Source organism: Rhinolophus sinicus, linkage group LG12, assembly GCF_036562045.2.
Source record: "Rhinolophus sinicus isolate RSC01 linkage group LG12, ASM3656204v1, whole genome shotgun sequence".
In the NCBI taxonomy this organism is placed as follows: Eukaryota; Metazoa; Chordata; class Mammalia; order Chiroptera; family Rhinolophidae; genus Rhinolophus; species Rhinolophus sinicus.
Genome location: NC_133761.1, coordinates 38,023,041 through 38,044,789, shown reverse-complemented (window position 1 = coordinate 38,044,789; position 21,749 = coordinate 38,023,041). Strand labels below are relative to the sequence as shown.

Sequence of the window (21,749 nt, the reverse complement as noted above, 5' to 3'; positions counted from 1 at the left end):
GAGGAGGTACAGAAGGAAGGCTATGGGAGGGTAAGGCTTGGGGCTCTGTCATGCCTGGGTCCCCTCAAGGAAAGGACAGTGCAGGATAAGTAGGTATTAGCTGAGCAAGGAAGAGAGAGAAGAGTGTCCCAGGTAGAGGGAGTCTGTGGAGGGGTCAAGAGTGACAGACTCTATTCATTTTCTTGCATAATTTCAGTAATGCATTCAGAGTGAAGTTCTAAAGTCCAATTACCTAGGTTGCATGCAGGCACCATTTCCAATCCACATGACTCTGGGAAAGTCACAAATCTGCTTCATTCTTGCTTCTGTAAAATGAGGGTAATGATCTCACTCTATGGTATATTCACTGTTAGGACTAAATAAGATCATCTATTTAAAGTGGCTAGTACATAGTCTGGCATATAGTAAATGCTCTGTAAATATTACTTCATTGCTATTATTATTACTATTATTCAACAAACATTGATTATTCAACAAATGCCAAACCTTATTGGCCTCCCTCTCCTGCTCTGATGAGAGTGTCTTGCTTTGTTCACTGCTTTTTCATATATGCAACCAGAAAAATAGATAAGCCTTTAAATGGTGTGTTCTGCAATCTTAAAATAAGGAAAACAATGGGCCTGTGAGCCCAGTATAAGTAATCAAAGAAATATGTTTGTCATGAAAAATTCATATATAAAATTGGCAAACAAATCATGTGGCATCTTGGAGTCATATTCTTATAGTAAGCTTACCATACTGTTCGTTAAAAACAGATTTCTCCACCCTTACCCCTGGTCAGACCAATTAAGTCAGAATGGGTGAAGCATGGGAATCTGGTTTTCACATGCTCCCCGAGTGATAGTTAGGAAAGATAACTTTGAGAAATACTGGCTTATCTCAGTAACTGCTGCTACAAACCAAACACCTCAGAACTAAGTGATGTCAAATAACTTTATTAATACCATGGATTCTATAGGTCAGAGATTTGGAGAAGGAAAAGGAAGCATGGCTTGTCTCTGCTCCTCAGTGCCTGTGAAGACTCGAGGTGCTGCCATGTGAAGCCTCAACTGCCTGTCAACCAGAGTGCCCACCTGTAGCCATTCCAGCATGGCAGTCTCAGGGTGATGAGATTTCTTTACGTGGTGGCTGGTTTCTCCCAGAGTGATCATCCCAAGAAAACAGGGTGAATGCTGCATGGTCTTTTCCAACTGAGCCTCAGAGTCACATGGCATCACTCACTGCATTCTATGGATCAAAGCAGTCACAGACCCAACTAGATTCAAAGGGAAGGCACATAAACCTGACTCTCACTGGAAGGAGTATCATAGAAATTGGGGCATATTTTTAAACTGACATATGTCTTGTTTCAATACTTCCTGTGCACCCACAAACTTTCCTTTTCTCTAGACATTCTTCACATTTGTAAGGTTTTAACAAATACCAAAGCAAGGCTATGGATTACTGGTTTCTTGAAACCCATCTATAGTCCCAGATGATGTCTGTATCTGCTTATGAAAATATTCTGCTTTGTAAAGTTGGTTCCTAATGTCTTCAATTTGGAAACAACCCTTTGTTAATTCTATCTTTAAATCCATTGGCACTAATCCATCTTCTCTTTGGACCTCTTTAAAGAGGTTTAAAGATACTAACAATGTTTTACTCAACTTTTTGATTCACGTAAAACTAAGGATTAAAATCTTTGTAGTACACAGATTATAATTATGCCTTTTCTCTAAAATACTTCCTATATTCAGTCTTATATAAAATATTGTGATACAAAGTTTAGAAGAGATTAAAGGATGAATTTTCATCCTAATTCATGAGTCAATAAACAATGCTTTTGGCTGGTATGTGCCTTGTTTATGCATTTGAACATGTTTTATTCATGTTCCTGTATATAATTGTCCATACTTATGTCACACAATCCATGTAAATGCCTAAACATTGTAAATACATATATAATTTTATACTACTTGGGATTACATACAAATTAGATGTATCAGGTTTTTGTATATTTTGATATGACACTAAAATAGTTGAGTTCATAAGTTCAGTATTTGAAGCATATTAATCATTTCATTATAGCAAAATGCACAAATGCAGGAGAATAACAGCAGTCTATGTGATTGTTCCAGCAAGTTCTATTAGAAATGTGTGTATTTTTCCCCCAAAGCCATCTTCCTTTTCTTCGTTCCATGTAAAATTGATTCTGGGGAAGAAAAAGATTTAAATTCGTATTGGCATTTTCAAGGAATCACACTAACGTGAGATATTTTATCACATTAATAATCATTTTCAGAGATAAAGCTATTTTGGACATGTGAAATTTTCAATTCAGCTCAATGGCTATAGAACTAAATCTGTCACCAGAACAAACATAACCACATAGGCCGAATCACACAATAATAACCCTTCCATACAACTCCTCTAATTTGATATTGCTCCCTGTTATAAATTACCTTTGAGTTTTAAAGAATATAGTCTATTTGTTTTTTAATACACTGTGTATTTTCTTCTGATTACATTCTGATCACATTTTACAGAGAAAAATATATCTGGCCTACCAATGGCATAAAATGGGAATTTCCTCAGGGGTGTGTAAAGTGTACATAAATTTCAGCTCCTGTGTGAGATTTGTAGAGATGCTAATATTCAGGTCACTTGTGCACTGATTTTTCTTGGTGATTGGGGAGCAATGATTGCAAGCTCTGTGCAGTGTAATGAGATCATGGGCAGTTTGGCTTACATGTATAAAGATTTAACTCTTTTGCAAGTAGTCCCTCTGCCCCTGAACATTAGGTTTCTACATTGCCTTAATGTACCAGCCTCCCATCCCATCCACATTTATTTGGGGGAAAAAATAAAAGCAGTGTTTTCTTCACTTTATTCAGACTAAAAGGAAAAATTTCGTATATATGCATACAATTGTATGCTACACAGATGATACTAAATAAATACATTATAGCAGCTTTCATTTTTAATGGCTCAATTTTTTTTCCTTTGATTGCCTTCTCCAATAAAAGTGGAGTCTGTAGAAAAGCACCCTTCTGGGTAATCCATTGTCTCATTTTAACTCATTTTTATCAAGGAATTCCCCCTGCAGCAATCTCCACTGCCAGCCATTAGCTGTGCACATCTGCCCACCATAATGACCGCTCCTGTGTACATACCTGATTGCCATCTAATTTAGATCTCACCCATCAGACACTAATGCAATGTCTCCAGGGCCAGCTAAATTCTAGACTAGTGATGCATTACAATTATCACTTCATTTGGTCTTTGGAAGTGAATTAAGAGTGCCTGAGGTTGAAAATAGGTCAAATGCTTATACCAGGGGTCCTCGTCTTACCCGTGTCCAGTTTCATGTATGTTCTGGCAGAATGTGTGTCACATCATGGCTCTCAGAAGTTTATTGCAAGTGTGGCCAAAATAAAAGACTTTTCAATCCAGTCCCTTCTTCTATAAAAGCACAAAATATGGGTATGTTGGCATGATCACAAAGAAACATATTTTGTATCAATAAATAGGCCATATGTTAACATTTGTTCTATCTGAATTTTATTTATCTTTGATCTGCTTTCTTGCTTCTGTGAACATATCCCAATTTAAAGAGATCATTCATTTAAAGCAATAGAAATTAAATGAATAATTTCAAAGTTCTTATAAAATGTATCCACATTCTTGTCTTTAGACCCTGAACCTTTGCTCTTTTCTACTAGATTGTAAGGGACTAGAGAGCAGGGACCATAGGAGGACACTGTATTCTATACTAAGGTAGAGGGACTATCAGAAGACTTTAGTAAGGACAGTCCTAAGATGAGACTGAAGGACTTACTGAATGAGTGTGTTACTGGAGAGGAGAATGGTCAGGAGACTCCCACAAGGATCCAGACAAGAAATCACAGTGCCATGACTAAAGCTAAGGATGTTTCAAGAGATATTTTGGAAACAGGTGTAATAGGACTAGAATGTGGACAATGAGGGACTAGGAATGACTCAGACTTCAATCTTAGCTCTGACATGTAAAGATCTTAGAAGGCATCACTCCCATCCTTAAAACAAGAAACACCTGGACATACAAAATCAGCTCCTTTTCTTGGACCTGTCATAGAACTAAAGTAGCAAGGCAAACCATCTCCCTGAAATCTAGAGAGACAGGCACATCCTGAGGGATATAATAACCAAGATCTGTTTCCCTGGAGCAGAACCTGCAGGAGCCATAAACTGGTAGGAAGACTTAACTAATTGATAAATTGCTGGCAGCTCAGTGTAGACTAGTGTAAGATTGAGAAATGTATGGGAGCCATAGTCTGGAGGGGAGGAGTCTTTCCTGAGCTTTCCCTACAGGCACTCCACCAGGTTCTCACATTAAGGATCTGAGGAAGATCCTTTCTCCCTCCCAATCCTGGCAGGGGCATGGGGAAGAGGAACCACTGTGAAACTCACCCACAGCAATCTCCATAACAAAGGCCTATTCTCCAGGGGAAAGGACTTCAGCTGTGCACAATTTTGAAAACTTATCTCACTTAGGGGAAAGCAATTCCTCCCCCACTCCAGCTTCCTCTAGCCTTTCTGTCACATTGGGGGTGGGGGGGAAGTTCCCATAGTCATCAAGGAACCCAGATTCAAGGAAATTCAAGGGAAAGCAGCAGTCTGGGAATGGGGTATGGGGCAAGTGGGGATAGGTCAATACCACTGAAGGAGGAACAGAAACCCTTGTGAAGGCCTCAAGACATAGGCTCCCTATGAGCCTATGACTGAGACTTAAAGCGAAGAATACAGAACAATCCCCCATATCTACAGGTTCAGGATGCAGAGTTGGAGAGTATTTCTTAAGATGGAAGTTTTGTGAAATTATTCATAAATTGAGACCAAAAAAAAAACACGGTTAAATATGAGATTAAGGGAGAAAGAACAGATTTATAGAGTAAGGATTCAAAATTAACTGGTGGGAATAATCTGAAGGATGTCATAGGAATGCGGCAACAAGGTACTCTCATTGAGTTCTCCGAACTTACCACAAATTGAACATCTATAACCCATCAAAGGACCCTCTGCTCATCACAGAGAACAGCTAAGAGACTCATACAAGGATTACTTGAAGGTGGACACACTGGGCGAGCAGGGGAAGAGAGAAGGGAGTGGAGTGGAGATGCGGCCGCATCTGAGGCTGCGGAGACACAGGGAGTCCCAGGACAGAACAGAGACCACAAGAGCCAGGAGGTGGGCTCTTTCCCTGTATCCCACAGCTGATCTCTCCTGCAGAGAAAGCAGCATATCCAGACTTTGAGGCAGTAACCTCAGCTGAGACCTCCAGCTGGGCCCTAGGTCAGACAAAGGAAGTAAACACCATTCCTGGGCCCCTACCCCACTCTCCCAATCCTTCCCCCACCTTCCCAGAGACTCAAGCTGGCCCCTGAACTGAGGAGTAGTGTCAGATTATAGAGGAGCAGTAGCACTCAGGATCTGAGAAGACCTGGTTTGGAACTGCTGTGACACAGGGAAGAGGCTGGGAAGAGTGACACTGCTGGGCTGGAAGAGAGAAGACTCCTCCATCCCCAGCCCCCACCTTTTCTGGCCTGCCTAAGACAGGGCAATTACAACTGCAGAAATATACCCAGGGATCAGCAGCAGGTAGCAGAGAAAGCTCTGGGCTTTTAGCAGCTCATAAATCTCACGCCCTCCACACACACACACACACACACACACACACACACACACACACACAAACAGAGACATACAGGGAAGACGTGTCCTAAGACTCAGGAGATCTGGGCACAGGGCTGGCTGTGGTACTCTCAGTGCGCATATGTGTAGGCAAGAGCAGAAACTACACTGACTTTGTAAAAACTACCATCCAGACCCCATAACCCCACTCATCTAAAACTGCAGTGCCAGTGTCACTCTGGACACCAGGTGACGGGCTCTGCCTGCACAAGACGCAGAGGACTCTTTGGTACAGCAGAGGACAACGTGGAGATTACTTGGTGGGCTTAAACCAAGACTGGCACTACTTTTTTTGTTTTGTTTTGTTTTCATATTGTTGATTATTTTTGCCTGTGTTGAGTGAGGGTTATCGGTTGTTTTTACATGTGATTGTATTTGGTTTTTTCTTTGTTGTTGTTGTTTTTGTTGTGCTTGGTGATTTGCTTTGTTCTGAAATTGCCCTACCAGAGCCCAGCCCAAGAGGCACAAGATTCAACACACACAGACACCAACTCCATACCAAACCAGAGTATGGCTGGGTTTGACCTACAAGTGACACACCCAGAGGGGATTCTCTATAGGCCCAAGAGCCCATAGGGGCCAAGATTCATTTGAGTGGTCAACCCTCATGCAGCAGATTATCCTCTGTGGGCAGAGCCACGTCTCAAAACTAGTCAGCCTAGGAGTCAATCCAACCTCCAGACAAGCCAAAAGCAATTGAAGCTCAACTTTAACAGGACAATATACACAACACAAGAGTAACCTTTGGAGCATACGGACAGAATAGGGAAGTGGTGCAAGTCAAATATAAAGGACACATACTACATAAGACCACCCAGCAAAAACCAAGAACCCTAGGGGATCTACCTAATACATCGACACAAACACAGAAAGTCAGCCAGAATAGGGAAACAAAGAAACATGTCCCAAATAAAACAACAGAAGAAACCTCCAGAACTGGAACAAAATGAAATAGAGGTAACCAACATATCAGAGGCAGAGTTCAGAACACTGATGATAAGAATGTGTAAGGTGCTTAGTGACGACATAAAGAAGGATAGAGAAATCATAATGAACAAGCAGTCAGAACTAAAGAACACAATTACTGAAATAAAGAACACACTTGAAGGAATTACCAGCAGGTTAGATGAGGCAGAGGATCTATCAGCGACTTTAAAGACAAGTTAGCAGAGATCATCCAAACAGAACAACAAAAAGAAAAAAGAATAAAAAACAATGAAAATGGTTTAAGAGACCTCTGGGATAACATCAAGTGCAAAAACATGCGCATCATAGGAATACCAGAAGGTAAAGAGAGGGAGCAAGGGATCGAGAACATATGTGAAGTAATAATGACCGAAAACTTCCCTAACCTGGCTAAGGAAACCGACATACAAGCCCAGGAAGTGCAGAGAGTTCCAACCAGGATGAACCCAAACAGGTCCACACCAAGACACATTATACTTACAATGGCAAACATTAAAGACAAAGAGAGAATCCTAAAAGCAGCAAGAGAAAGACAGCAGGTTACATACAAGGCAACTCCTATAAGACTATCAAATAACTTTTCTACAGAAACTTTGCAGACCAGGAGGGAGTGGCAGGAGGTACTAAAAGTGATGAAAAACAAAGGCCTACAACCAAGATTGCTTTATCCAGCAAGGCTATCATTTAACATAGAAGGAGAGATAAAGAGCTTCCAAGAAAGAATAAGCTAAAGGAATTTATTACCACCAAGCCAGCATTGCAGGAAATATTAAAAGGGCTTCTGTAAGCAGAAGAAAGATGAAAACAATCTAACTACAAATTAAAAAATGGCAATAACTATGTACCTATCAATAATCACTTTAAATATACATGGATTAAATACTCCAATCAAAATACATCGGGTGGCTGAGTGGATAAGAAAGCAAGCCCCTTGCATGTGCTGTATACAAGAGACTCACCTCAGATCAAAAGACACACACGCAGGCTGAAAGTGAAGGATTGGAGTAAGATATTTCATGCAAATGGAAATGAGAAAAAGGCTGGAGTTGCAATACTTACATCTGACAAAAAAGAATTTTTTTTTATGTTATTTTATTAAATTTATTGGGGTGACAATTGTTAGTAAAATTACATAGATTTCAGGTGTACAATTCTGTATTACATCATCTATAAATCCCATTGTGTGTTCACCACCCAGAGTCAGTTCTCCTTCCATCACCATATATTTGATCCCCAAGACTGGTGCAGCCGTTACGGAAGGCAGTGTGGAGGTTCCTCAAAAAATTACGAATAGAATTGCCATATGACCCAGCAATCCCTCTCCTGGGTATCTACCCAAAAAATCTGAAAACATTTAGAGATAAAGACACGTGTGCTCCAATGTTCATTGCAGCTTTGTTTACGGTGGCCAAGACATGGAAACAACCAAAATGTCCTTCGATAGATGAATGCAAAACAGAATTTAAAATGAAGAATATATGAAAAGACAATCATGGGCACTACATAATAATAAAGGGATCGATCTGACAAGAGACAGGTATTCCAGACAGGAAAATCAATATGGAAACAATGGCCTTAAATGACACATTAGATCAGTTGGATTTAATCGATATTTTCAGAGCATTTCACCCCAAAGCTGCAGAATACACATTCTTCTCAAGCACACATGGAATGTTTTTCAAGATAGACCACATGTTAGGCCACAAAACAAGCCTTGATAAATTTAACAAACTTGAAATCATACCAATTGTTTTCTCTGACTACAGTGCTATGAAATTAGAAATCAACTACAGGAAAAAAACTGGAAGACACACAAATACATGGAGGCTGAATAACATGTTACTAAATAAAAACTGGGTCAACAATGAGATCAAGAAAGAAATCAAAAGATATCTCGAGACAAACAAAAATGAACACACGACGACCCAAAATCTATTGGATGCAATGAAAGCAATCCTAAGAGGGAAATTCATAGCAACGCAGGCATACTTAAAGAAACAAACAAACAAAAAATTACTAATCAACAGTTTATCTTCACACATAAGGGATCTGGGGGAAAAAAAACAGCAAAATAAGCCCAAAGGGAGTACAAGGAAGGAGATAATAAAGATCACAGCAGAAATAAATGAAATTAAGACCAGAAAAACAATATTAAACCTCAATGAATCCAAGAGCTGGTTTTTAGAGAAGATGAACAAAATCGACAAACTTTTAGCCAGACTCATCAAGAAAAAGAGAGGACCCAAATTAATAAAATCAGAAGTCAAAGAGGAGAACTGACAACAGACACCACCAAAATACAAAAAAATTTAGGAAATTACTATGAGCAACTATGTGTCAAAAATTAGACATGTGGAATAAATGGACAATTTTCCAGAAGCATACAACCATCCAAAGCTAACTCAAGAAGAAATGGAATACCTGAATAGACTGATTACCACCAGGGAAATTGAATCAGTAATCAACAAGCACCCAACAAACAAAAACCCTGTACCAGATGGCATTACAGGTGAATTTTACAAAACATTCAAAAACGAATTATTATCTATTCTCCTCAAACTATTCCAAAAAATCCATAAGAAGGGAAGTCTCCCAAACACTTTTTATGAGGCCACTATCACCCAGATCCCAAAATCAGACAAAGACATTGCAAACAAAAGAAAACTACAGGCTGATATCCCCAATGAACACAGACGCAAAAAATCCTCAACAAAATATTAGCGACCAGCATTTAACAATACATTAAAAAGATCATACACCATGATCAAGTGGGATTAATTCCTCGTATGCAAGGCTGGTTCAACATCCGCAAATCAATTAATGTGATACACCACATTAACAAAATGAAAAATAAAAATCTTATAATCATATCAATAGATGCAGAAAAAGTATTTGACAAAATCCAACAGCCATTTATGATAAAAACTCTTAAGAAAGTGGGAATAGAGGCACCATATCTCAACATGATAAAGGCCAATATATGATAAATCCACAGCTAACAACATACTGAATGGGGAAAAGCTAAAACTATTTCCCTTAAGATCAAGGTGAACAAGACAAGGTTGCCCACATTCTCCACTTCTATTCAACATAGTGCTGGAAGTTCTAGCCACAGCAATCAGACAAGGAAAAGAAATAAAAGGCATTCATATTGGTAAGGAGGAAGTAAAATTGTCATTATATGCATATGACATGATACTATATATAGAGAACCTCAAGGACTCCACCAAAAACCTATCAGAACTCATAAATGAATTTAGTAAAGTAGCAAGATACAAAGTTAATATTCAGAAAAAGTTGCATTTGTTTATACCAATAATAAAATATCAGGCTGAGACATCATCAAAATGGCGACGTAAAGTGAGCCTCTGTAAATCTCCCCAGGAATTTACAACTAATCGGACGACTATAACTCCACAAAGGACTCGCTGCACAGCAGACAAGCAAGACGGAGAAGCCCACTACTGAATTCACCTAAAGGTGGGTGAATCCTGTGAGCAGGGGAGGAGGAAAGGGAGAAGTACAGAGATGGAGCCGCGCGGGTGCAGGATGCAGACCTAGCTCAGTGCTCCAAGCTCACTGCATCCCGGAACTACCACGGTTGTAGTAGAGGGAAGATCTCGGACTCCTAGGGCTCCGTTTATGGCCCACAGGGCTGAGGGGACAGCATATAACATGGTGGAACCCAACACTCACGGCAGATACCTCAGAGCAAACACTGAGGGAACAAGGCTGAAAACGGTAGTTTAATCCCTCACTGCCAAGCAGAGAATGGAAGCCGTAGGCACTGAGACTAGCCGCCCCCTCCATATCCTCCCAGAGCTCACCCCGCCCCCACCTGCCCAGTGCTAGAAGCAGAACAGTAGCAGTGTCAGATCAAAAGAACAGAATAACATTTAGAGATAAAGACACGTGTGCTCCAATGTTCATTGCAGCTTTGTTTACGGTGGCCAAGACATGGAAACAACCAAAATGTCCTTCGATAGATGAATGGATAAAGAAGTTCTGGTATATATACACAATGGAATACTATTCGGCGGTAAGAAAAGATGATATAGGAACATTTGTGACAACATGGATGGATCTTGAGAGAGTAATGCTGAGCGAAATAAGTCAGACAGAAAAAGCAGAGAACCATGTGATTTCACTGATATGTGGTATATAAACTAAAAACAACAAAAGAACAAGACAAACAAATGAGAAACAGAAACTCAGACACAGATAATAGTTTAGTGGTTGCCAGAGGGTAAGGGGGGTGGGGGTGGGGGGTGGGAGATGAGGGTAAGGGAGATCGAATATATGGTGATGGAAGGAGAACTGACTCTGGGTGATGAACACACAATGGGATTTATAGATGATGTAATACAGAATTGTACACCTGAAATCTATGTAATTTTACTAACAAATGTCACCCCAAAAAATTTAATAAAATAAAATTAAAAAAAAAAAAAAAAAGAACAGAATATTTGCTGTTCTGAGAACAGTGGACCGCAGACACAGATTCGCAGCCCAACTAGCTCCGGCAAAGGGGAGGGAGCTGTGGAAGCAGGACCGGCTGTGGTGGAGGTCACCATCATTGTTCTGGGCCACCTCTCACAACCCACCCACCCCTGGCCCACCTATCTGGGTTGATCTCTGCAGCAGTAAACAGAACTGCTGAAACATACGGGCTCTGAATTTGGAGCAGGAAGAGCTTTGGAACATCAAAAGCTCTCCGCATACCCACCGGGACACTGCGCCCTGTGACCCAGGTGAACTATTAACAGAGGAGAAGCCCGTCTCCCAGGGAAAATGTGGAGATTAAACAACATGCTACTAAAGAATGACTGAATCAAAGAAGAAATAAAAGGAGAGATCAAAAGACACTTACAAACAAATGACAATGAAAATACATCCTACCAAAATTTGGGGGATGCAGCGAAAGCAGTTTTAAGAGGGAAATTTATCTCATTACAGGCCTATCTCAAGAAAAAAGAAAAATCCCAAATAAATAACCTCATGTTACACCTCAAAGAACTAGAAAAAGGAGAACAAGTAAAACCCAAGGTCAGCAGAAGAAAGGAAATAACAAAAATCAGAGCAGAACTAAATGAAATAGAGAACAAAAAGACAATAGAGAAAATTAATGTGGCAAAGAGCTGGTTCTTTGAAAGATTAACAAAGTTGACAAACCCTTGGCTAGGCTCACTAAGATAAAAAGAGAGAAGACACTAATTAACAAAATCACAAATGAAAAAGGGTAAGTTATCACGGATACCCCAGAAATACAAAGGATCATCCAAGAATACTATGTAGGACTATATGCCACCAAGTTCAACAACCTAGAAGAAATGGACAAGTTCTTAGAAACATATAGCCTTCCTAGGCAGAACAATGAAGAACTGGAAAATCTAAACAGACCGATTACCAGTAACAAAATTGAATCAGTCATCCAAACCTTTCCAAAAAGCAAAAGTCTGGGACCAGATGGCTTTACTGGTGAATTCTAGCAAACCTTCAAAGAGGCTCTAATACCAATCCTGCTCAAACTCTTCCAAAAAATTGAAGAAGAGACAGTACTCCCTAACTCATTTTATGAGGCCAACATTACCCTGATACCATAACCTGGTAAGGACATCACAAAAAAAGAAAACTCCAGACCAGTATGTCTGATGAATACAGATGCAAAAGTCCTAAACAAAATTCTAGCAAATCGAATACAACAATGCATTAAAAAGATTATTCATCATGACTAAGTGGGTTCATTCCCGGGGTACAAGTATGGTTCGACATCCGCAAATCCATCAATGTGTTCCATCACATAAACAAAATAAAGGACAAAAATCATATGATTATATCAATTGATGCAGTAAAAGCATTTGACAATCTTGGCCTTAACATAATAAAGGCCATATATAACAGACCCTCAGCTAATTTCATAATTAACGGTGAAAAACTGAAGCCCTTTGCTCTACGTTCAGGAACACGACAGAGCTGTCACCTCACCCCAGTCAGAATGGCTATCATCAACAAGACAATTAGTAACAATTGTTGGAGAGGCTGTGGAGAAAAAGCCTGTTACCATACACTGTTGTTGGGAATGCAGACTGGTGCAGCTGCTATGGAAGGCAGAGTGGAGTTTCCTCAAAAAATTACGAATAGAATTGCCATATGACCCAGCAATCTCTCTCCTGGGTATCTACCCAAAAAATCTGAAAACATTTATACATAAAGACACGTGTGCTCCAATGTTCATTGCAGCTTTGTTTACAGTGGCCAAGACATGGAAACAACCAAAATGTCCTTTGATAGATGAATGGATAAAGAAGTTGTGGTCTATATACACAATGGAATACTATTCGGCGGTAAGAGAAGATGAAATAGGATCATTTGTGACAACATGGATGGATCTTGAGATTATAATGCTAAGCGAAATAAGTCAGACAGAAAAAACGGAGAATCATATGATTTCACTGATATGTGGTATATAAACGAAAAACAACAAAAGAACAAGACAAACAAATGAGAAACAAAATCTCATAGATGCAGACAATAGTTTAGTGGTTGCCAGAGGGTGAGGGGGTTGGGGGGTTGGAGATGAGTGTAAGGGGGATCAATATATGGTGATGGAAGGAGAACTGACTCTGGGTGGTGAACACACAATGGGATTTATAGATGATGTAATACAGAATTATACACCTGAAATCTGTGTAACTTTACTAACAATTGTCAGCCCAATAAATTTTTAAAAATCAGGAGAAATTAAGAAAACAATCCCATTTACAATTGCTTCAAAGACTGTAAAATACCTAGGAATAAATTTATCCAAAGAAGTAAAAAAATCTGTACTCAGAAAATTATAAGACACTGAAGAGAGAAATTAAAGAAGCTACAAATAGATGGAAACACATACCATGCTCATGGATAGGAAGAATTAATATCGTTAAAATATCCATTCTGCCTAAGGCAATACACAGATTCAATGCAATTCCTACAAACTACTAAGGACATTTTTCAGAGAAATAGAACATATAATCCTAAAATATATGGAACCATAAAAGACCCCAGTTAGCCTCAGCAATCTGAGAAATAAGAAAAAAATGGGAGGTATCACAATATCTGACATCAAATTATACTACAAGTCTACAGTAATCAAAACAGCATGGTACTGGCATAAAAACAGACACATAGATCAATGGAACAGAATAGAGAGCCCAGAAATAAATCCATGACTATATATACGGTCCTTTAATCTACAACAATGGTAGCAAGAATTTATGGTGCGGTTAAGACAGTCTATTCAATAAATGGTGTTGGAAATCTGGACAGACATACGCAAAAACAATGAGGCTGGACCACCTCTTTACACCATATACAAGAATTAATTCAAGCTGTATTTAAGACTTAAATGTAAGATCTGAAACTATAAAACTCCAAGAAGAAAATATAGGAAGAAAGTTCACAGACATTTCCATGAGTTAGATTTTTAGTGATATATCCCCTCAGGCAAGAGAAAAAATAAACATGTGGGATTATGTCAAACTAAAAAGATTTTCCACAGCAAAGGAAACCATCAATAAAACAAAAAAGGATCCTACTGAATGGGAGAAGATATTTGCCAATGATATATCCGATAAGGGGTTAATATCCAAAATGTATTAAAAAAAAAAAAACCCACTCAACTCAACTCCAAAAAAACAAACCACCCAGTTAAAAAATAGGTAGAGGACATGAAGAGACATTTTTCTAAAGAGGACATACAGATGGCAAACAGACATATGAAAAAATGCTCAACCTCACTAACCATTAGAGAAATGCTAATAAAAACCACAATGAGATACCACCTCACCCCAGTCAAAATGGCTATCATCAATAAATCAACAAACAAGTGCTGGCGAGGATGTGGAGAAAAGGGAACACTTGTGCACTGTTGGTGGTATTGCAGATTGGTGCAGCCACTATGGAAATCAGTATGGAGGTATCTCAAAAATCTGAAAATGGAACTACCTTATGACCCAGCAATTCCATTCCTAGGTATGTATCTGGAGAAATCCAAAACTCTAATCTGAAAAATTTATGCACCCCTATGTTTCTGGCAGCATTATACTCAATAGCCAAGACATGGAAACAACCGAAATGCCCATCAGTAGATGACTGGATTAAGAAACGGTGGTACATTTATACAATGGAGTATTATGCAGCCATAAAGAAGAATGAAATCTTACCATTTGCAACAATATGGATGGACCTAGAGAACATCATGCTAAGTGAAATAAGTCAGACAGAGAAAGAAAAATACCATAGCATCTCACTTATATGTGGAATCTAAAAAAAAGAATAAACGAATGAACTAATCAGAAACAGTTTTGGAGACATAGAGGAAAAACTGAGGGTTGCTAGATGGGAGGGGGTTTGGGGATAAGGGGGAAGGTGAGGGGATTAGAAAGCACCATCGGTAACCACAAGATTGCTACGGGGATACGAAAGTCAATTTGGGGAATGCAATCGATAATGTTGTAAAGATTTTGTAGGGTATCTGATGAACACTTGTCTCATTAAGGAGACCACCTCAGGGATGATGTAGATGCCTGATCACTGCACTGTACACCTGAAACTGAAGCTGAACAATAATGAAAGTCAACTATAATTATATATATATATATATATATATATATGTATGTATGTATGTTTACAAGTGGAGTACAGCATTAGGAGTAGAGACAGTGGAAATGTTATGGCTGTGTGCGATGTCAGAGGGGTAGTGGATGGGGGGAAAGGGGTTATCACTGTGTGAGGGATATAAATGATAAATGCCTAACTATTACACTGTTTTGTACACCTGAAACTAATTTTAAATAAATAAATAAAAAGGAAAAAAGAGAAATAATAATCTGTGCTATAGAAAAAAACAAACAAAAAAATTAACTGGTGGGACTGGGACCCTAAATTCAGGAGGAGAAACTGCCAACTTCAGAAAGAAGAAAAGAAGGCCATTCTTTCCATTGAAAGGTATATCTTCCATGGCAAAAGGAGTGAAGGGGGAGACTATGGATACAGATTACTGTGTTACTGTAGGCAGAAAGAATTAGAGCTACTGGGAGAGAGGGGGAGGAAGGGAAGGAGGAAATAAGGGGAGACAAAGGAGGGAGAAAATGAGATCATCCTTAAGAAAAAATGCAGCTACCAGATGCGCCAGAACTAGAGTTAGGTGTCCTAGAGCAGATCCAGGATGCCACCTTGCCCGTCAAGATGAAATTCAGCTAATTATAATGAATTATAATATTATTGGTATTGTGGTTAGGGAAAATCTCCACCCCGTATGTTGAGATGACAGTTCTGACCCAGCCAAATAGGGCAAAAATCCCTCCTCCCCGTGGAAAAGAGTGATCAGTGAGGACCCCCCTAGGAACACCTATAATGGCACCCCTAAGTCTTGAATATTTTGCACCTTCATTTTTAGTGAAATAAATGTCTGTCTCATTGTTCTTTGGGGCAGCTGCCCTTCTCCAGGCCTTTGTGCTCTCACCGTCTTTGAGAGTATACTGTCTTTCTTTAATAAATCCATTGATTGCTTGGCTTATTCACTGCATCCTTGATTTCTTTCCTGTGACGAACACCAAGAACCTATTTTTTGGCAACAAGTGTGCAGATGAAATTGGGAACAGAATTTGAAAAAATTCACGCATACTGCTTCATCAAGCCATATTTTTCTATAGACTGATCATTTCCAAACATTTTTTTAATTTTATGCTTGATTTTAGCACTTGTCCAAGTATATGAATATTTATGTATGTGTCACACAAGTGCTGCTGTCAATTTTTATTTAACTAAAGCTTAATTTATTTCTGTATCTAGATAAAAAGGCATTATATAATACATATATCACATACCCTAAGATCATCATGTTCCTGCCCTAGAGCATTTTTTCTCTATTTTGAAGGTACTGGTCTGTAGCAGATTTTTAAAAAATAGCTGTATAAAAGGAACTCAGCCATCAAAGCCTAAACTCTTCTAATGTAGTGTCTGAAGCAACCTAACCACGCACATAGACCTCAGTGCACCTTCATTTGTTAACACTCATGCCTATCTACCTTGGAAACGATCTCTGGGGCTTCCAGCATCTGGCTTGAGCCAAGAAACATTTGTTCAGTTTCCTACCCCAGCTTCCTCCCCAGGAAGAGCTCTTTGACTTGCGAAATTCAAGAACTTTTAGAGATTCACATCCTCCTAGTTGGAGCCATTTCCTCCAATGTCCTCTTCCTGTGTGTCACGCCTAAAGTAATTGCCCACTGTGTCTGTCCTGGACTTGCAGACAAAACCTGGCCATTCTCAACTAGTCTATAGCAGTTCTGCATTGCTTATTAAGATTTGTTGTCACCTTCCTTGCTGTCAGCTGTCATTTTGCTTTTCTATCAGTGTGACTTTGACTTTCAACCTCCTCTGCCCTCTTCTGGTTTGCTGTTTCTTAGCTTGGCTGGGGCGGGGAGGTAGGGCAGTTGGGGGGTGGTAAGAAAGCAACCAAAAATGTTGAGACTAGAATACTAAATGGGAATGAAGAGTAAGAAGGGCTAAGAGGCCTAGCTTTCATGCAGGGACATGAATCTCCTGCTTCTTATCTTCACAGGTCTTTTCTACTTACTCATTCAGATCAAAGCTATGTTCCAGACTGACCTCTATATACATGATATACCACCATATATATCTTGAGTTTTCTTAAAGCAAAATAAATACCATCATAATCAAGCTGCAGTAAAAGGAACATTTCATTGCTCCGTAAAAACTGAGGGAAGTTAGAGGGAAGTTGTTTGAACAATAATGTATTTTTCATACTGTTTCAGCAAAGTGTAGATCTAAAATTAGTATAAATTGTCACAGTTTGTACACTTATGTTTTCTTTTAAGCTTTTATGTTAGGAGGTGGTCCTACTTCTCCCATCTGTTTTCACACTATACGATATGAACCAATCCACAGAATTGATGACCACCTTCCAGGCGACCTCAACTTGGCAAAACCCAGAGAAGAGTTAATGAAGCAAATACCCACTCAGCTGACTTCTCAGGAGTGGCCCAGCTACAAGACAGAGAGAAGTATCTAGTAACTGCTCCATCTGTATCAGCTATCCTCATTTCCATTATAAGCCACAAATGGCAAAATCAATGGGGAGAGATGAGAATGGAATATAAAAAGGCCTAAAACTGCTACAAATCACTGCTCTGCCCTGGGAAGACTGCGCAGAAACTCCTTGGAGAGTTTCTCTGAGAAAGGCTCTGCTATTCAGCCAAAGTACTAAGCTTCTCCTTAAGGACCTTGCTCCCAAGTGAACAAATAGGCTTTGGGTACCTCCCAAACCATCCAGGGAGGGAATAACGTCCTGTGCATCGAGCTTCTGTAGGCTCACTCCCAGCGAGACCCCAGCACAGGGGAAGAGAGAAAGCACAGCTACTCTGATTGGTAACAGCAAATCAGGTGCTTGTCCCTAAGCCTCCAACCAGCAGGATGAGTGGTCCCCCAGGTGGTCAAGAAGTATATAAAACAGAGAATAGCAGGGAGGTCTCCCTCAGCTCAGGCTCTCTTTGTTCCTTCAGTAGTTAAATTCCCTTTTGTCATCAAGAGGAGGGACTCACCCTTAGATAGTCTTCTGGATCCCTTGGTACTGTCAGAAGAAATATTTTTTGAAATATTCAACTCTCTCTTCTTCCATATTCATTTTTAGTTCTTCAATAATTCATTCATTCACTGATTCCAAATAATTAAAAAACTCTTAATATGTTCCGGGTGGTTTTTCAGGGGCTGAGTCCCTGTATATCGTAGAGAGAACAGAAAAGCCAATAAATATGTAGCAAAAAATCTAAGGTATCATGAAGGAAAATAAATAGAATTAGGGGAGAAAGAACAATGGGACAGAAAAGGCCTCCCCAAGGAGATAAAATTTGAAATCAGACATGGAGAATAAGAAGGAGCAGCCATGGGAAGATCTGGGAAAAGAGTGTTCCAGAAGGGAACAGTAAGTGAACACAGAGGCCACTTGGAGTGCTCCTAGAAGAGAAGGAAGGAGGCTAATGGACCTGGGAACAGCAAGCAGTGGAAAGACATGATGGAAACGAAGATGAAGAGCCATCTATATTAGGATCGTGAGGGACCTCATAGGCCATGGTTAAATATTGGATTGTGTTCTAAATGTGACAGAAAACCATTGGAGGTGAGGACAGAGGAGTGACATAATCATTCTGGCTGCTTGTGGAGGATATACTTGAAGGGGCAACAGAAGAAATGAGACCTGGAGGAGGCTCTTACAGTGGTCCCGGCAAGAACAGTGACTAGGATTAATCTGGTAGTGGTAGAGAAGTGGTTAGATTCAGGACAGGTTATGAAGTTAGAACTGACAGGATCTACTGAGGGATGGAGTGTGGGGCCTGAGAGCAAGAGAGGAGTCAAGGAAAACTCCAAGGTGGTAGGCCTGAACACATGGCTATGTGGTGGTCCTCCCGACAGAGACTGAGAAGAAAGAACACAAGATAAATAGTGGGGAGAACACAGGATAAATAGGAAGGTCTAAACACAAGGATGAACATTGGAAGCGCTGATCTGAGGGAGGTCAATAAAAATCACGTGAGGCCTTTTGATTAAGGTTCATCACTTCCCATCATCAAGGGAATAGTTTCCATTTGTCTTCTCCCACATTCAAGTACATTCATAACATAATACTACCACCACTGGGAACTAACTGAGTGAAGAACAGAGAAGAACGTATTCTAGGCTTGGTATGCTTATACAAAGACACAAAGATGGCCAGAAAGAGAGAGTGAAAGGGAGCAATGAAACAAGGTCTGTGAGATAGACAGGAGCCCAATCATGAAGGCTTACTAGTCGTGTTACATAGGACAGTTATTAAACCTTTCTGTGTCTCAGTTTCCTCATCTGTAAAACAGGATGATAATAATAGCACCTACCTAATAGGACTTTTTTTAATTAATGAAGTTTATCACAATGTTTTTTATTTACTAAATTTATTGGGGTGATATTGGTGAGTAAAATTATATAGGTTTCAAGTGTACATTTCTATAATACATCATCTATATATTACATTGTGTATCAAATGGTTTTTTTGTTGTTGTTTTTTGTGTATTTTAGTTCCAGGTGTACAAAACAATGTAATAGTTAGACATTTCACCCTTCACAAACTGATAAGCCCCCTCCCCCAATCTATTGCCCCTCTGACATCATATATATCTATTACAATTCCACTGTCTCTATTCCCTATGCTGTACTCCATATCTCATGACTATATATATATTAAATTATAATAGACATACAATATTATTCAGCTTCAGCTTCAGGTGTACAGCCCAGTGGTCAGGCGTCTACACCATCCATGAAGTGGTTTCCCTAATAAGACATGTGCTCATCTGACACCTTACAAAATCTTTACAACATTATTGATGATATTCCCCAAACTATCTTTCATATCCCCATGGCAATATTATACTTACCAGTTTGTGCTTTCTAATCCCCTCCCCTTCTCCTTCATCCGCACCCCCCTCCCATCTAGCCACCATCAGTTTTTCCTCTATATCTCTGAGACTATTTCTGTTTACTTTGCTCATTTATCAGTTCTTTAGATTCCACATATAAGTGAGATCATATGATATTTGTCTTTCTCCATCTGACTTATTTCACTTAACATAATGTTCTCTAGGTCCATTGATATCATTGAGAATGGTAAGATTTCATTCTTCTTTATAGCCAAGTAATACTCCATTGTATAAATGTACCACAGTTTCTTAATCCAGTCATCTACTGATGCCTAATAGAATTAATGTGTTAAGATCTGTAAAGTTTTTAGAACAGTGACTCATATACAATTAGTATTATAGAAATGTTAAACTTAACAAATAAGTAAAATTTTGGTCTTTTCCCTAAGCAATGAGAAGAAATTAGCAGTGAATGACATAACTGGATCCTACAAATGAAAAAAAAAAAAAGAAATTAACATTTAATTATACTTTTTTGGTGGTAGAGAAAATAATAATGGAGATTATGGTGCCTACATTTTGGAAGTCACAAAGATAAATATTAGTACGTTTCTTTTAAATACATTAAATTATAGCCTACCCTAGTGACCTAAAATATGTCAGGCCTTCAAATTGCGAATTTAAAACTAAAGCTTATATACATGGTATCTCCCAGTTTCTTGATGTGGAAATTATCTCCAGAGCCCTCCCCAGGATTTCTGCAAATTCTCCATGGTTTGCTGTTTCTCTTCTTGTATGTACTTTAGTGGAAGAGTTGGTGACTATGAAATGTTTAAAAGGTGGAAAGTGGAAAGAAAGGAGAAATTATTGGCCTGGCAAGGACTGCAGCTAGTCACCCTTGATGTCTGACTAGTTGTTCTAAGCAACCCCAGTATTGGGGGCTCTCTTACCCAGCTGTTGATGCACCCATCCAGCCACCACCATCACACTCACATATTCCAGAGCTAGCACGAGGCTACTGCAGCCAAGTACGTGTCTTGTTCCTGGACAGGATGTGACAGTGAAAAGGGCCAGATTAAACACAGCTTCACTAAAAGCAATGCAAAGTTAAAAAGAGTGTTTTGTGGGGAAGCAATATATTGGCTTGTGTTTTGGACAGATAACTAGTGGCAGTGTAGAGATTTGGAGATAAGGAGATGGGTTAAGAGGCTATGCCTGCAATCCAAGCCTGCTAATAAGAACCGTCATGACCTAAATCCTTAGCCATAAGGAAACACTGAGGAAGATGAATCCTACTGACTTTATAGAGGTAGACTCAACAAAGCTGTACAGTAGTTTGGATATGTGTGTGAGGTTTTTAACTAAGAACCCTGGGGCAATAGTGAAGTTACAAAGAGAGGTTCAGAGCACAGGAAAATAGGCATATTGGAATGGCAGGACAAGTGATAATGGGATAGGCTTGGGACGTGGTGTATTTGACACTGAGGGCAGTAGGACATATCCTCTCTCCTGTGTGTTAACATGTTCTGGGTTCCAGAGCCACTCAGACCAAGGGTGCAGTGCAGTTCAACAAAGATTTATTAAGCACCTGCTGTGTTCCATGCCTGAAACATTATGCTTTAC

The 21,749-nt window shown here is 39.4% G+C and overlaps 1 long non-coding RNA gene across 1 annotated transcript in view; it reads right to left on the bottom strand.

Moving 5' to 3' along the window:
• Window positions 1-919: 919 nt before the first annotated feature.
• LOC141567791 (uncharacterized) overlaps window positions 920-21,749 on the bottom strand; it is a 71,649-nt gene continuing 50,819 nt past the window's right edge. Inside the window, exons 3-5 of the long non-coding RNA XR_012490618.1 lie at window positions 18,279-18,452; window positions 3,332-3,441; window positions 920-2,191 (exon numbers count right to left, since the gene is read on the bottom strand). This is a non-coding gene — a long non-coding RNA (uncharacterized LOC141567791). The remainder of the gene's footprint in view (window positions 2,192-3,331; window positions 3,442-18,278; window positions 18,453-21,749) is intronic.